A 16,307-nucleotide genomic window follows, 5' to 3' on the forward strand; every position below is an offset into this window, starting at 1 on the left:
TATTTCGATTCCATTGACTTTCAGTAGCTTTGTGCAATGTCCAGAAGTGTTAAGAATGATTATGTCACCTCTGAACATGTATATTTTGATTGTGCACTAACTCTCTAATGAGTTGTTTTGAGTTTGGTGTGGAGGAAGTTTTCAAGGATCAAGAGAGGGAGATGATACAACATGATCAAGGAGAGTGAAAGCTCTAAGCTTGGGGATGCCCCGGTGGTTCACCCCTGCATATATCAAGAATACTCGAGCGTCTAAGCTTGGGGATGCCCAAGGCATCCCCTTCTTCATCGACAACATTATCAGGTTCCTCCCCTGAAACTATTTTTTTATTCCGTCACATCTTATGTGCTTTGCTTGTAGCGTCGGTTTGTTTTTGTTTTTGTTTTGTTTGAATAAAATGGATCCTAGCATTCTTTGTATGGGAGAGAGACACGCTCCGCTGTTGCATATGGACAAATATGTCCTTAGGATTTACTCATAATATTCATGGCGAAGTTTCTTCTTCGTTAAATTGTTATATGGTTGGAATTGGAAAATGCTACATGTAGTAATTGCTAAAATGTCTTGGATAATGTGATACTTGGCAATTGTTGTGCTCATGATTAAGCTCTTGCATCATATGCTTTGCACCTATTAATGAAGAAATACATAGAGCATGCTAAAATTTGGTTTGCATATTTGGTCTCTCTAAGGTCTAGATAATTTCTAGTATTGAGTTTGAACAACAAGGAAGACGGTGTAGAGTCTTATAATGTTTACAATATGTCTTTTATGTGAGTTTTGCTGCACCGCTTCATCCTTGTGTTTGTTTCAAATAAACCTTGCTAGCCTAAACCTTGTATCGAGAGGGAATACTTCTCATGCATCCAAAATCCTTGAGCCAACCACTATGCCATTTGTGTCCACCATACCTACCTACTACATGGTATTTCTGTAGGATAACGTTGCATAGAAAACAAAAAATTTCCTACGGCGAACACGCAATCCAAGCCAAGATGCAATCTAGAAGACGGTAGCAAAGAGGGGGTATCGAGTCTCACCCTTGAAGAGATTCCAAAGCCTACAAGATGAGGCTCTTGTTGCTGTGGTAGACGATCACTTGCCGCTTGCAAAAGCGCGTAGAACATCTTGATCACGATCGGTTCCGGCGCCACGAACGGGCAGCACCTCCGTACGCGGTCACACGTTTGGTTGTTGATGAAGACGACGTCCACCTCCCCGTTCCAGCGGGCAGCGGAAGTAGTAGCTCCTCTTGAATCCGACAGCACGACGGCGTGGTGTCGGTGGTGGTGAAGAAGTCCGGCGGAGCTTCGCTAAGTGATACGTCTCCGACGTATCGATAATTTCTTATGTTCCATGCCACATTATTGATGTTATCTACATGTTTTATGCACACTTTATGTCATATTCGTGCATTTTCTGGAACTAACCTAGTAACAAGATGCCGAAGTGCCAGTTGCTGTTTTCTGCTGTTTTTGGTTTCAGAAATCCTAGTAACAAAATATTCTCGGAATTGGACGAAATCAATGCCCAGGGGCCTATTTTTCCACGAAGCTTCCAGAAGTCCGAAGACAAGACGAAGAGGGGCCACGAGGCAGCCAGAGCATAGGGCGGCGCGGCCCCTGCCCTGGCCGCGCGGCCCTATAGTCTGGGCACCTCGTGCCGCCTCTTGACCTACCCTTCCGCCTACTTAAAGCCTCCGTGACGAAACCCCCAGTACCGAGAGCCACGATACGAGAAAACATACTGAGACGCCGCCGCCGCCAATCCCATCTCGGGGGATTCTGGAGATCGCCTTCGGCACCCTGCCGGAGAGGGGAATCATCTCCCGGAGGACTCTACACCGCCATGGTCGCCTCCGGAGTGATGAGTGAGTAGTCTACCCCTGGACTATGGGTCCATAGCAGTAGCTAGATGGTTGTCTTCTCCCCATTGTGCTTTCATTGTTGGATCTTGTGAGCTGCCTAACATGATCAAGATCATCTATCTGTAATTCTATATGTTGCGTTTGTTGGGATCCGATGAATAGAGAATACTTGTTATGTTGATTATCAAAGTTATGCTTATGTGTTGTTTATGATCTTGCATGCTTTCCGTTACTAGTAGATGCTCTGGCCAAGTAGATGCTTGTAACTCCAAGAGGGAGTACTTATGCTCGATAGTGGGTTCATGCATGCATTGACACCTGGGACAAAGGATGTGAGAAAGTTCTAAGGTTGTGTTGTCTTGTTGCCACTAGGGATAAAACATTGATGCTATGTCTAAGGATGTAGTTGTTGATTACATTACGCACCATACTTAATGCAATTGTCTGTTGCTTTGGAACTTAATTCTGGTGTTGGTTCGGATGATAACCTGAAGGTGGACTTTTTAGGCATAGATGCAGTTGGATGGCGGTCTATGTACTTTGTCGTAATGCCCAATTAAATCTCACTATACTCATCATGATATGTATGTGCATGGTCATGCTCTCTTTATTTGTCAATTGCCCAACTGTAATTTGTTCACCCAACATGCTGTTCGTCTTATGGGAGAGACACCTCTAGTGAACTGTGGACCCCGGTCCAATTCTCTTTACTGAAATACAATCTACTGCAATACTTGTTCTACTGTTTTCTGCAAACAATCATCTTCCACACAATACGGTTAATCCTTTGTTACAGCAAGCCGGTGAGATTGACAACCTCACTGTTTCGTTGGGGCAAAGTACTTTGGTTGTGTTGTGCAGGTTCCACGTTGGCGCCGGAATCTCTGGTGTTGCGCCGCACTACATCCCGCCGCCATCAACCTTCAACGTGCTTCTTGGCTCCTCCTGGTTCGATAAACCTTGGTTTCTTTCTGAGGGAAAACTTGCTGCTGTGCGCATCATACCTTCCTCTTGGGGTTGCCCAACGAACGTGTGAAATACACGCCATCAAGCTCTTTTTCTGGCGCCGTTGCCGGGGAGATCAAGACACGCTGCAAGGGGAGTCTCCACTTCCCAATCTCTTTACTTTGTTTTGTCTTGCTTTATTTTGTTTACTACTTTGTTTGCTGCATTATATCAAAATACAAAAAATTAGTTGCTAGTTTTACTTTATTTACTGTCTTGCACTCTATATCAAAAACACAAAAAAATTAGTTTACTTGCATTTACTTTATCTAGTTTGCTTTATTTATTACTGCTAAAATGAGTAATCCTGAAGTTGAAGTTCGTTCGTTCAAGCAACAAGGGGGAGAATGTTTAAGAGATGCTTGGTATAGAATTATTAATGCCCATAATAGATGCACTAAGAAACACTCCACCACTATTTTACTCAGGAATTTTTATGTTGGTATCTCTAGCTGGAATAGGCATGTTCTTGATTGTCTCGTAGGAGGTAACTTCTTAAGTACCCCTGCATTAGAAGCTAGCTGCATTATTGAGAGTCTATTTGGAATACCCCCTGTTGATGAAGTTAAAATTGAAATCTCTCTTGAAGATGTTATGAAAAAATTGGAAACCATAGAGAAAATTTTCCAAGTGTTGAAACTAAAATGGAAGTGTTACTTGATAAAACTGATGAACTTGATAAATCCTTAGTAGGAATTGATGAAAGAATTAGTGTCCTAGGAAATTGTGTTGTCCATGATGACCAAATTAATAGGATTAACAAACTTGAAAAAGCTATGGGAACCTTGGGTTCAACATTTTCTTCTCTTAAATATAAGGAGAAAGCTTATGTGGGTAAGGAGCAAAAGTTTATGTATGTCTCTAAAGTGCCTAAACCAAAGAAATATTACTATAGGCCTAAAATTGATAAAGCCCTTAGTCCCACCACGGATGGGGGAGCTTGTGATAACGTTGCACCACCCCTTGATAATACTTGATACACACTTTCTGCGCCTAGCTGAAAGGCGTTAAAGAAAAGCGCTTATGGGAGACAACCCATGTTTTTACCTACAGCACTTTGTTTTTATTTTGTGTCTTGGAAGTTGTTTACTACTGTAGTAACCTCTCCTTATCTTAGTTTTGTGTTTTGTTGTGCCAAGTTAAGCCGTTGATAGAAAAGTAAGTACTAGATTTGGATTACTGCGCAGTTCCAGATTTCTTTGCTGTCACGAATCTGGGTCCACCTCTCTGTAGGTAACTCAGAAAATTATGCCAATTTACGTGCATGATCCTCAGATATGTACGCAACTTTCATTAAATTTGAGCATTTTCATTTGAGCAAGTCTGGTGCCATTTTAAAATTCGTCAATACGAACTGTTCTGTTTTGACAGATTCTGCCTTTTATTTCGCATTGCCTCTTTTGCTATGTTGGATGAATTTCTTTGATCCACTAATGTCCAGTAGCATTATGCAATGTCCAGAAGTGTTAAGAATGATTGTGTCACCTCTGAATATGTCAATTTATATTGTGCACTAACCCTCTAATGAGTTGTTTCGAGTTTGGTGTGGAGGAAGTTTTCAAGGATCAAGAGAGGAGTATGATGCAACATGATCAAGGAGAGTGAAAGCTCTAAGCTTGGGGATGCCCCGGTGGTTCACCCCTGCATATATTAAGAAGACTCAAGCGTCTAAGCTTGGGGATGCCCAAGGCATCCCCTTCTTCATCGACAACATTATCAGGTTCCTCCCCTGAAACTATATTTTTATTCCATCACATCTTATGTGCTTTTTCTTGGAGCGTCGGTTTGTTTTTGTTTTGTTTGAATAAAATGGATCCTAGCATTCACTTTATGGGAGAGAGACACGCTCCGCTGTAGCATATGGACAAGTATGTCCTTGGTTTCTACTCATAGTATTCATGGCGAAGTTTCTCCTTCGTTAAATTGTTATATGGTTGGAATTGGAAAATGATACATGTAGTAATTGCTATAAATGTCTTGGGTAATGTGATACTTGGCAATTGTTGTGCTCATGATTAAGCTCTTGCATCATATGCTTTGCACCCATTAATGAAGAAATACATAGAGCATGCTTAAATTTGGTTTGCATATTTGGTTTCTCTAAGGTCTAGATAATTTCTAGTATTGAGTTTGAACAACAAGGAAGACGATGTAGATTCTTATAATGTTTACAATATGTCTTTTATGTGAGTTTTGCTGCACCGGTTCATCCTTGTGTTTGTTTCAAATAAACCTTGCTAGCCTAAACCTTGTATCGAGAGGGAATACTTCTCATGCATCCAAAATACTTGAGCCAACCACTATGCCATTTGTGTCCACCATACCTACCTACTACATGGTATTTCTCCGCCATTCCAAAGTAAATTGCTTGAGTGCTACCTTTAAAATTCCATTCTTCACCTTTGCAATATATAGCTCATGGGACAAATAGCTTAAAAACTATTGTGGTATTGAATATGTAATTATGCACTTTATCTCTTATTAAGTTGCTTGTTGTGCGATAACCATGTTCACTGGGGACGCCATCAACTATTCATTGTTGAATTTCATGTGAGTTGCTATGCATGTTCGTCTTGTCTGAAGTAAGAGAGATCTACCACTTTATGGTTAAGCATGCATATGTTAGAGAAGAACATTGGGCCGCTAACTAAAGCCATGATCCATGGTGGAAGTTTCAGTTTTGGACATATATCCTCAATCTCAAATGAGAAAATTATTAATTGTTGTTACATGCTTATGCATAAAAGAGGAGTCCATTATCTGTTGTCTATGTTGTCCCGGTATGGATGTCTAAGTTGAAGAATAATCAATAGCGAGAAATCCAATGCGAGCTTTCTCCTTAGACCTTTGTACAGGAGGCATAGAGGTACCCTTTGTGACACTTGGTAAAAACAGTGCATTGTGATGATCCGGTAGTCCAAGCTAATTAGGACAAGGTGCGGGCACTAATAGTACACTATGCATGAGGCTTGCAACTTATAAGATATAATTTACATGATGCATATGCTTTATTACTACCGTTGACAAAATTGTTTCATGTTTTCAAAATCAAAGCTCTAGCACAAATATAGCAATCGATGCTTTTCCTCTATGAGGACCATTCTTTTACTTTCAATGTTGAGTCAGTTCACCTATTTCTCTCCACCTCAAGAAGCAAACACTTGTGTGAACTGTGCATTGATTCCTACATACTTGCTTATTGCACTTATTATATTACTCTATGTTGACAATATCCATGAGATATACGTGTTACAAGTTGAAAGAAACCGCTGAAACTTAATCTTCTTTTGTGTTGCTTCAATGCTTTTACTATGAATTATTGCTTTATGAGTTAACTCTTATGCAAGACTTATTGATGCTTGTCTTTAAGTACTATTCATGAAAAGTCTTTGCTTTATGATTCACTTGTTTACTCATGTCATACACATTGTTTTGATCGCTGCATTCACTACATATGCTTTACAAATAGTATGATCAAGATTATGATGGCATGTCACTCCAGAAATTATCTGTGTTATCGTTTTACCTGCTCGGGACGAGCAGAACTAAGCTTGGGGATGCTGATACGTCTCCGACGTATCGATAATTTCTTATGTTCCATGCCACATTATTGATGTTATCTACATGTTTTATGCACACTTTATGTCATATTCGTGCATTTTCTGGAACTAACCTATTAACAAGATGCCGAAGTGCCGATTCTTTGTTTTCTGCTGTTTTTGGTTTCAGAAATCCTAGTAACAAAATATTCTCGGAATTGGACGAAATCAAAGCCCAGGGGCCTATTTTTCCACGAAGCTTCCAGAAGTCCGAAGACAAGACGAAGAGGGGCCACGAGGCAGCCAGAGCATAGGGCGGCGCGGCCCCTGCCCTGGCCGCGCGGCCCTATAGTCTGGGCACCTCGTGCCGCCTCTTGACCTACCCTTCCGCCTACTTAAAGCCTCCGTGACGAAACCCCCAGTACCGAGAGCCACGGTACGAGAAAACATACTGAGACGCCGCCGCCGCCAATCCCATCTCGGGGGATTCTGGAGATCGCCTCCGGCACCCTGCCGGAGAGGGGAATCATCTCCCGGAGGACTCTACACCGCCATGGTCGCCTCCGGAGTGATGAGTGAGTAGTCTACCCCTGGACTATGGGTCCATAGCAGTAGCTAGATGGTTGTCTTCTCCCCATTGTGCTTTCATTGTTGGATCTTGTGAGCTGCCTAACATGATCAAGATCATCTATCTGTAATTCTATATGTTGCGTTTGTTGGGATCCGATGAATAGAGAATACTTGTTATGTTGATTATCAAAGTTATGCTTATGTGTTGTTTATGATCTTGCATGCTTTCCGTTACTAGTAGATGCTCTGGCCAAGTAGATGCTTGTAACTCCAAGAGGGAGTACTTATGCTCGATAGTGGGTTCATGCATGCATTGACACCTGGGACAGTGACAGAAAGTTCTAAGGTTGTGTTGTGCTGTTGCCACTAGGGATAAAACATTGATGCTATGTCTAAGGATGTAGTTGTTGATTACATTACGCACCATACTTAATGCAATTGTCTGTTGCTTTGCAACTTAATACTGGAGGGGGTTCGGATGATAACCTGAAGGTGGACTTTTTAGGCATAGATGCAGTTGGATGGCGGTCTATGTACTTTGTCGTAATGCCCAATTAAATCTCACTATACTCATCATGATATGTATGTGCATGGTCATGCTCTCTTTATTTGTCAATTGCCCAAATGTAATTTGTTCACCCAACATGCTGTTCGTCTTATGGGAGAGACACCTCTAGTGAACTGTGGACCCCGGTCCAATTCTCTTTACTGAAATACAATCTACTACAATACTTGTTCTACTGTTTTCTGCAAACAATCATCTTCCACACAATACGGTTAATCCTTTGTTACAGCAAGCCGGTGAGATTGACAACCTCACTGTTTCGTTGGGGCAAAGTACTTTGGTTGTGTTGTGCAGGTTCCACGTTGGCGCCGGAATCTCTGGTGTTGCGCCGCACTACATCCCGCCGCCATCAACCTTCAACGTGCTTCTTGGCTCCTCCTGGTTCGATAAACCTTGGTTTCTTTCTGAGGGAAAACTTGCTGCTGTGCGCATCATACCTTCCTCTTGGGGTTGCCCAACGAACGTGTGAAATACACGCCATCACTAAGCTACGCGGGAGATATGGAGGAGAAGGGGGCGGCTAGGGTTTGGGAGGGGGTGGCCGGCCACTCAAGGGGGGCGGCCAGCTTGTGGTGTTGGGGTGGCCGGCCCCCTCCCTTGGCCCCTCATTATATAGGTGGATCCCCAAGTGTTGGTGTCCAAGTCTTCGAATAAGACCCGAACCAAAAACCTTCCATAAGAGGGGAAACCTAGCCCAACTAGGACTCCCACCAAAAGGTGGGATTTCCACCTCCCATGTGGGGGGTGGCCGGCCCCCTATGGAGGAGTCCACTTGGGACTCCTCCCCATCTAGGGCTGGCCGGCCATGGAGGTGGAGTCCCATGTGGACTCCACCTTCCTTGGTGGTTTCTTCCGGACTTTTCTAGAACCTTCTAGAACCTTCCATAGAACCTTCCGCGACATTTTAATTCACATAAAATGACATCCTATATATGAATCTTATTCTCCGGACCATTCCGGAACTCCTCGTGATGTCCGGGATCTCATCCGGGACTCCGAACAAATATTCGAACTCCATTCCATATTCAAGTTCTACCATTTCAACATCCAACTTTAAGTGTGTCACCCTACGGTTCGTGAACTATGCGGACATGGTTGAGTACTCACTCCGACCAATAACCAATAGCGGGATCTGGAGATCCATAATGGCTCCCACATATTCAACGATGACATTAGTGATCGAATGAACCATTCACATACATTACCAATTCCCTTTGTCTCGCGATATTTTACTTGTCCGAGGTTTGATCTTCGGTATCACTCTATACCTTGTTCAACCTCGTCTCCTGACAAGTACTCTTTACTCGTACCGTGGTATGTGGTCTCTTATGAACTCATTCATATGCTTGCAAGACATTAGACGACATTCCACCGAGAGGGCCCAGAGTATATCTATCCGTCATCGGGATGGACAAATCCCACTGTTGATCCATATGCCTCAACTCATACTTTCCGGATACTTAATCCCACCTTTATAGCCACCCATTTACGCAGTGGTATTTGGTGTAATCAAAGTACCTTTCCGGTATAAGTGATTTACATGATCTCATGGTCATAAGGACTAGGTAACTATGTATCAAAAGCTTATAGCAAATAAGTTAATGACGAGATCTTATGCTACGCTTAATTGGGTGTGTCCATTATATCATTCATACAATGACATAACCTTGTTATTAATAACATCCAATGTTCATGATTATGAAACTAATCATCCATTAATCAACAAGCTAGTTTAAGAGGCATACTAGGGACTTCTTGTTTGTCTACATATCACACATGTACTAATGTTTCGGTTAATACAATTATAGCATGATATATAAACATTTATCATAAACATAAAGATATAAATAATAACCACTTTATTATTGCCTCTAGGGCATATCTCCTTCAGTCTCCCACTTGCACTAGAGTCAATAATCTAGTTTACATTTGTAAAGATATAACACCTTGGCCTTCTGGTGCTTTATCATGTATTGCTCACAGGAGAGGTTTTTAGTCAACGGATCCGACACGCTCAGAAACGTATGTATTTTGTAATTCATTTGCGTCTCAACGCATCACTCATTTTCAAATGAGTCGGCATTAAATATGTTTGGTCTTCTGGTGGAACCTTAATTCCGTGGTCTGAAATATGTCACTAATATTTTCACATACAATATAGCTTCAAAGTTCTGACTCTGTCGGAACTACACCAAGTTCTCAAAGAACCTCTTGACTTAACATCCTTTGTCATTGTCAAAACAATGACATACTCTGCCTTCTTTTGTAGAATCCGTCACAATATTTAGAACTATTCTAAATCTAGCATAGACAACTTCTAGCTCATTGTGCTACCTTTTAAACAACACTTAGTCTAATTTGAGATTGAAATTTTATTTTATATGTGACAAAACCAATATCGGTGTAACACCTTACAGCGATTTGTTTGTCATTTCTTCATACAAAAAAAATATATATATCCTTAGTTCTTCTAAAGTACTCAAGGATATTCTTACTGTCGTCCAATGATCATCATATGAATCATTCTGGTATATGCTCATAACACTTTATAGCACATGATATCTGATTGTGTACATATTATTCGTGATCTATAATCACTCATGTGTTTTTACTCATTGAGTGTCAGATACACTCAAGTCTTGTTAAACCTTCACATGACAAGAACATTTTCTTAATATTTCTATATTGAACTATTTCAATATCCATTCTATGTACTTTGACTTAAACTTATTATGTGTTTCAATCTATCTTCATAGATCTTGACACTAAATATGTTTTAGTCCATATCCTTTCATTGAAGTTAATTTTCAATGAAACCTTTTAATCAAGTATGTAATTACATTATTTATAACCAACTATATGTCTTCTACATAAGTATTATAAATATGTCTCAGCGCTCCCACTTAATTTCTTGCAAATGCAAGCCTCTTCATCGTCTCTGATGAAATCAAAAACTCTTTGACTATTTCATCCAGTGAAGATTCAAACTCCGCGATACTTACTTTATCCAATTGAAGTTCGTATACCTATCTAGTATTTCACGGACCAGCAAAACTCTTGGTTTGTATCTAGTATACACCTTTAATATACACTTCTGTTAAGTAGTGTATTTTGCCATCCTACTAACATATCTCATAAAAGAAATATGTAGTGATTACTAGAATAATCCACATAGACTATAAGCATTGCTACGGAAGATCTAATCTTATCGTAGTCAACTCTTTGAACTTTGTCGTAAACAACTTTTCAATAAGTTGAGTTTCTTCAAGGATATTTCATCCAAGTCCATCAATTTCATAGATCCATTTACTTTCAAAAAGTATTCATCTATCTTGGATTTTATGGCGTATAGCCATTTTAACGAAGTCAGGGCCCATCATAACTTCTTTGTTTGTAGTTGGTTTATCATTGTTCAAAATCAATCCTTTGTCCACAAATCATTTATTTGATCACAAAGTAAACCATACCTACAAGGTTCAATATGTACTTCGATCTCCATGGCTAAAACACTTTGTAGTCATGAGAGCCATGATCGTCGTGGCCGCTTCCGAAACCAATTCTGATGCTGCGCTACACTGATCATTATGCTTAGGTTCATAAACCTTATCAAATTATATTGTCCTCCCACTCAAATACTTCACTCGAAACAATTTCTCGGAAATAAGAAACATTGACAAACACTTTTGTCTTTGTCTCGTGGGAAGAATTCCCAATTAAATCTCTCGGATAACCAACAAAGACATTCATCCGATTTTGGTTGACTATTAGGGTTTATACCCATGCCATAACTTGTATGGTGTCATTTCAACGGATCATGATGATGCTCTATTCAGTGTAAAAGCGGTAGTCACTAAAGCATAATCCACAAAAATATAAAGGCATCAATATTTTATCTCATCATTGATCCAACAAAATTTGGATATATCTCTTGGATACTTCATCATCACTATGATACTCCAAGAAACGTAAGTTGTAGAACAATTTCATAACTCTCTTAGATGTTCGCTAAAACTCGTAATTCAAATATTTCCACCATGATCCAATCATAGATATTTGATTTTTCTATTACGATGATTTCCACTTCATGTTGAAATTTATTTGAATGCATTCAAATGTTTCAAACTTCTTCCTTATTGAATATATCCACATATATATACTCAATTCATTGTTGAAAGTTTTCATGAAGTAGAAGAATCTCCCGCACACAACTATGCCCAGTGAACCACATACATCATCATGTATTTTTCCACTAAGTTAGTTGCCCGTTTAACTTTTGGCCTATGAACGGTATTTTAATCATTCTCTTTAGAAAAGATTTGCAAGCGCCAAATGATTCAAAAATCAAATGACTCCAAAAATCCATTTGCATAGAGTTCCTTCATGCGTTCCTTTCTAACATGACCTAAATGGCGGTTCCACAAATAAGTGGAATTCAAATCATTTGCCTTATGGTATTTTTAGCGTCAGTGTTATGTATGTGTGTTTCACCATTAAGATTTATAATAACTTATCCATTGTACATGGAGTAATGTCATAATTTAAACAACTCATTGTTTTCATTTGACCAGAGCAAAATAACAATTATTAAGTTCTTTATTATAAATTCTAAGGGCTAGATAGAATGCTAACGACGAACATAATAACACTTTATTTTGTTCGAGGTGTGCATTCTTATCATATTCCTTGTCAGTCACTTAGGCATTGTATTCTTGTATTGCGTTGTTTTGTATGACACTTCATACCAACCAATATAGTACTAATACCCAAGAATTTCATTGTGTGACTTAACTAGGAATACAACCATAACATGTATATCATTTATATACACCTGAGCTAGACTTTCTAGTCTTTTCTTATCTTTTTGCCAAAATATCTTTTGCAGTTTCTCTTTTAGCTTTCCTCATTATTCAGAGAAACATATCAACTTCAATAACTTCTCGGTTTGTTGGTCAAATACCAATAACCTTGAGGTTCTTACTTTGAAGTTGATCATCATATGACAAGTGTTCCAGATTTCACTATTAGTAACTTTGTAATATGATGAACAATTTCACTCATAATTTTATCCATCATATCATGACGACTTTCCGAGACCATGTCTGTACATGCTAGGCTCGTAAAGTTTTAACCTTGGTATTTGCATGTGCAAATCTAGCTTGCACCCGTTGTATGCACTCGTAGAATCTATCACACCCGATCATCACGTGATGCTTCGAAACGACGAGTCTTAATAACGGTGCATATTAAGGATGGTCACTTCATGGATATGCGAATATTGTTAGTGCCCCAATGGTTGGAGGATTGTGACGCCTGGCATCTTCAACCTTCATACATTCCCATAAAACTTATGAGTTTATGTAGTCTCACAAAATTATATTCTATTATCTTGTAATAAGGTCTTAGATATCACATATATCTCATACCTTGATTATTTCTGAAAACAAAATTTTCAGCTCCTTACTTTTCAAACAAATTTGAACTTCAAGTTTCACGGAGACAAGATAACTTTAGGTACTAATTGAAACCATAGCTCTTTGAATCAACAATGTGAGGTTTACTAAAAGTTTGCAATAGGACTTAATCAATTCTTGATTCTTTAACAATACGGTACCAATCCGTAAAGTTTCTTATCAGATTTTAACAGTATTTCTATCTCAATAACAAAACTAGTGCATAGTAGTAAACGGATGCCAATACTACAAAATTAATACAAAATACTACTCAGACTATGTTTATGATAATTAGTTCATGTTTTAATCTAATTACTAATGAACTCCCACTTAATACAACATCCCTCATAGTTGTTAAGTGGTACACGATCCAAATCCACTACACCAAAACCGATCATCACGTGAGATGATGTAGCTTCAATGGTGAACATCAACATGTTGATCATATCATCCATATGACTCGTGTTCAACCTTTCGGTTTCCGTTGTCCCGAGGCCATGTCTGTACATGCTAGGCTCGTCAAGCAAACCCAAGTATTCCGCGTGTGCAACATGGCTTACACCCGTTGTATGTGAATCGTTGAATCTATCACATCCGATCATCACGAGATGCTTGAAACGATTTAACTGTACAACGGTGCATACGAGGGGAGAACACTTTATTATCTTGATATTAATGTGAGGGATCATCTTATAATGCTACCGTCGCGATCTAAGCAAAATAAGATGCATAAAGGATTAACATCACATGCAATTCATATGTGATATGATATGGCCCTTTAGTCTTTTTGCCTTCGATCTTCATCTTCAAAGCACGGACATGATCTCCATCATCAACGGGCATGATCTCCATCATCGTCGGCGTAGCGTCAAGGTTCATGGCGCCGTCTTCATGGTTGTTCATCTCATGTAGCAACTATTACAACTACTTTGAAATACTACTCAACATGAAATTTAAAGACAACCATAAGGCTCCTGCCGGTTGCCACAATACAATAATGATCATCTCATACATATTCATCATCACATTATGGCCATATCACATCACCAAACCCTGCAAAAACAAGTTAGACGTCTCTAATTTGGTTTGCATATTTTACGTGGTTTAGGGTTTTCGAGAGAGATCTAATCTACCTACGAACATGAACCACAACGGTGATACTAATGTTGTCAATAGAAGAGTAAATTGAATCTTCACTATAGTAGGAGAGACAGACACCCGCAAAGCCTCTTATGCAATACAAGTTGCATGTCGAACGAGGAACAAGTCTTATGAACGCGGTCATGTAAAGTTAGTCCGAGCCGCTTCATCCCACTATGCCACAAAGATGCAAAGTACTCAAACTAAAGATAACAAGAGCATCAACGCCCACAAACCATTGTGTTCTACTCGTGCAACCATCTATGCATAGACACGGCTCTGATACCACTGTAGGATAACGTTGCATAGAAAACAAAAATTTTCCTACGGCGAACACGCAATCCAAGCCAAGATGCAATCTAGAAGTCGGTAGCAAAGAGGGGGTATCGAGTCTCACCCTTGAAGAGATTCCAAAGCCTACAAGATGAGGCTCTTGTTGCTGCGGTAGACGATCACTTGCCGCTTGCAAAAGCGCGTAGAAGATCTTGATCACGATCGGTTCCGGCGCCACGAACGGGCAGCACCTCCGTACTCGGTCACACGTTCGGTTGTTGATGAAGACGACGTCCACCTCCCCGTTCCAGCGGGCAGCGGAAGTAGTAGCTCCTCTTGAATCCGACAGCACGACGGCGTGGTGTCGGTGGCGGTGAAGAAGTCCGGCGGAGCTTCGCTAAGCTACGCGGGAGATATGGAGGAGAAGGGGGCGGCTAGGGTTTGGGAGGGGGTGGCCGGCCACTCAAGGGGGGCGGCCAGCTTGTGGTCTTGGGGTGGCTGGCCCCCTCCCTTGGCCCCTCATTATATAGGTGGATCCCCAAGTGTTGGTGTCCAAGTCTTCGAATAAGACCCGAACCAAAAACCTTCCATAAGAGGGGAAACCTAGCCCAACTAGGACTCCCACCAAAAGGTGGGATTTCCACCTCCCATGTGGGGGTGGCCGGCCCCTATGGAGGAGTCCACTTGGGACTCCTCCCCATCTAGGGCTGGCCGGCCATGGAGGTGGAGTCCCATGTGGACTCCACCTTCCTTGGTGGTTTCTTCCGGACTTTTCTAGAACCTTCTAGAACCTTCCATAGAACCTTCCGCGACATTTTAATTCACATAAAATGACATCCTATATATGAATCTTATTCTCCGGACCATTCCAGAACTCCTCGTGATGTCCGGGATCTCATCCGGGACTCCGAACAAATATTCGAACTCCATTCCATATTCAAGTTCTACCATTTCAACATCCAACTTTAAGTGTGTCACCCTACGGTTCGTGAACTATGCGGACATGGTTGAGTACTCACTCCGACCAATAACCAATAGCGGGATCTGGAGATCCATAATGGCTCCCACATATTCAACGATGACATTAGTGATCGAATGAACCATTCACATACATTACCAATTCCCTTTGTCTCGCGATATTTTACTTGTCCGAGGTTTGATCTTCGGTATCACTCTATACCTTGTTCAACCTCGTCTCCTGACAAGTACTCTTTACTCGTACCGTGGTATGTGGTCTCTTATGAACTCATTCATATGCTTGCAAGACATTAGACGACATTCCACCGAGAGGGCCCAGAGTATATCTATCCGTCATCGGGATGGACAAATCCCACTGTTGATCCATATGCCTCAACTCATACTTTCCGGATACTTAATCCCACCTTTATAGCCACCCATTTACGCAGTGGTGTTTGGTGTAATCAAAGTACCTTTCCGGTATAAGTGATTTACATGATCTCATGGTCATAAGGACTAGGTAACTATGTATCAAAAGCTTATAGCAAATAACTTAATGACGAGATCTTATGCTACGCTTAATTGGGTGTGTCCATTATATCATTCATACAATGACATAACCTTGTTATTAATAACATCCAATGTTCATGATTATGAAACTAATCATCCATTAATCAACAAGCTAGTTTAAGAGGCATACTAGGGACTTCTTGTTTGTCTACATATCACACATGTACTAATGTTTCGGTTAATACAATTATAGCATGATATATAAACATTTATCATAAACATAAAGATATAAATAATAACCACTTTATTATTGCCTCTAGGGCATATCTCCTTCAATTTCTCCGCCATTCCAAAGTAAATTGCTTGAGTGCTACCTTTAAACAATTCAAAATTTATTACCTCTGATTTGTGTCAATGTTTTATAGCTCATG

Source organism: Lolium perenne, chromosome 7 (assembly GCF_019359855.2).
Source record: "Lolium perenne isolate Kyuss_39 chromosome 7, Kyuss_2.0, whole genome shotgun sequence".
Classification (NCBI taxonomy): Eukaryota; Viridiplantae; Streptophyta; class Magnoliopsida; order Poales; family Poaceae; genus Lolium; species Lolium perenne.